This window comes from Ostrea edulis, chromosome 7, assembly GCF_947568905.1.
Source record: "Ostrea edulis chromosome 7, xbOstEdul1.1, whole genome shotgun sequence".
NCBI classification, from domain to species: Eukaryota; Metazoa; Mollusca; class Bivalvia; order Ostreida; family Ostreidae; genus Ostrea; species Ostrea edulis.
In genome coordinates this window covers 24,894,107-24,896,192 of record NC_079170.1, presented here as the reverse complement: position 1 = coordinate 24,896,192, position 2,086 = coordinate 24,894,107, and the positions used below count along the sequence as shown (strand labels likewise).

General features: G+C 37.4%; 1 long non-coding RNA gene across 1 annotated transcript; it reads left to right on the top strand.

Annotated features, from left to right (window-relative positions):
* The first annotated feature begins 771 nt into the window (after positions 1–771).
* On the top strand, positions 772–1,524 carry LOC130047954 (uncharacterized). The gene is made up of 2 exons (XR_008796771.1): positions 772–836; positions 1,038–1,524. It is a non-coding gene; the product is annotated as an uncharacterized LOC130047954 (long non-coding RNA).
* Positions 1,525–2,086: the final 562 nt, after the last annotated feature.

The following is a 2,086-nucleotide window of genomic DNA, read 5'->3' as shown; positions in this document are numbered from 1 at the left end:
TCCCAGTGACAGAGTGGTGTGTATATACAATATATCCAAGGTTAACGCAAGTTACTACTTTTTTATCCAACTTATTCCGCACTACAGTCCCGTAGATCTTAAATTGGACATCTGAATGCTGTCAAACTCTCTCATGTCACTAGCTATTCGTTCGTTGTCATGCAGAATGAGTTTCTTTCTTTAGAATTCTTGAATACCTCAGGATAAAATGGTAAGTGATGATCACATGGATTACCTTGAATTGTGGGGTTTTATTTGTTATGAAGGGCTCAAATACACCTGTGTTATCCTTCCACGTCATAAACTTGCAGATGTATTGCATGTATATACACTTCGCAAAAGCCGTAATTTCGCTATATCCGTTTTCGCTATATTGGAGTTTTACTGTATTTGGAAGACTACTGTGTTCATGAAATGTATCAGGAGTTGAATACTTAGATGTGGCTATACTTAGAGGCAGACCTTTGAATATGTATAAAGCATGCCCGCTAGTTTACATATAGTGTAGCTGGAAAAAGAGGGTTTTTTGTGAAGACTGAACTTAATTTCCCTCTTTATCCAATTACACTGTGCTTTGTGTATCTAGAACTGGAAATTTCCACAACTCTATCTGTATTTTGTCATTTTAACCCGTAACGTTGAATTAAAATTGCATTTCGAAGCACTGTAAGGCTTCTATTTCATTATAATTTTGAAATGATGAATGATCTTGCTCGAAGATAATCGTTGGAACATCTGCATATATACGACCACGATGATATATAAAAAAATAAACTAATATATCGTTGACCAGGATACCTCACGCATACGACACTGAATACTGAACTCAACCGAATGTAAGTAACTATTTAGAACAAGTTATTAAATTAATAACACATATGTACCTTCTGATGAAATGTTGAAAATACCACGGTTCATCTGTATTGTTGGTTGCTGGTAACAGCAAATCACTTAAAGGATTGAGCCGAGTATACTAAGTTATATATTTGATCATATTCTTTCACTTTGTGTTTCAAATTGGATATGTTTTCTCTTAGATGAAACCAAGCACAATCATTATTCTTGGAGTCCTAGCACTGGTGTGTCTATTGGACTCATGGGCTGAAGGTAGACATTACATCGGAGAATGCTACAAGAGAAGGCGTAGCTGTTATTCTGCACCATGTAAAAGAAAATGTCAATTGCTTTTTGGAGAGGATGGTCATTGCAAGCGAACGAGGCGATGTCCGAGAAAGAGGCGATACAAATGTAGATGTGACATTAAACGCTCTCGCTCCGATGATTGACGTAAAAATGAACATGAGTGTTGCTATCTTCCAGTTTGCTCCTCTGTGCTAATTATGAAATGTTAACTGTAGTGCATTTCTATTTATGAATTGACCTGATAAAAATGGCGTATAACCGTACAAGATTTCTTTTTAAACTTTATGATTGTGTAGAAAATTGTAGAATTTTGACCACACATCACATCATTCTATTCACAAGTCAATAAAAAGTATGACTGAGAGGCGAAAATAACGAAAATGGACTTGGTTTTTTTTTAATATGTTTTGAAGTAAACTCTAGGTTACATGATTTTATTCCAATTCTCCCGAGGGGGACCTGGATAGAATGGGTACCGCTTGCTTGTCGTAAGAGGCGACTAAATCAGGCGGTCCTTCGGATGATACCTCAAAAACTGAGGCCCCGTGTCACAGCAGGTGTGACACGATGAAGATCCCTCCCTGTTGGAAGTCCCTAAGTCCCGAGCATAGGCGTAAATTTTGCAGCCTTACTGGCCTTACTGGCAATAGTCACGTCTCCATATGAGTGCAAAATTCACAAGCGGGAGACTCCGCCACTTGTTTACAATGTAAAACTTATACGGTACCAATTTTGATGCACCAGATGCGCATTTCGATAAATAATGTCTCTTCAGTGATGCTCAACCGAAATGTTTGAAATCCGAAATAACAATGAAGTTTTAGAGATATTATAGGGGAGAACTGACCGGAAAAAAACGTACACAGGGAAATTTGTGAAAGGTGAAGATAACGAACAGTGATCAATCTCATAACTCTTGTAAGCAATACAAAATGGAGAGTTG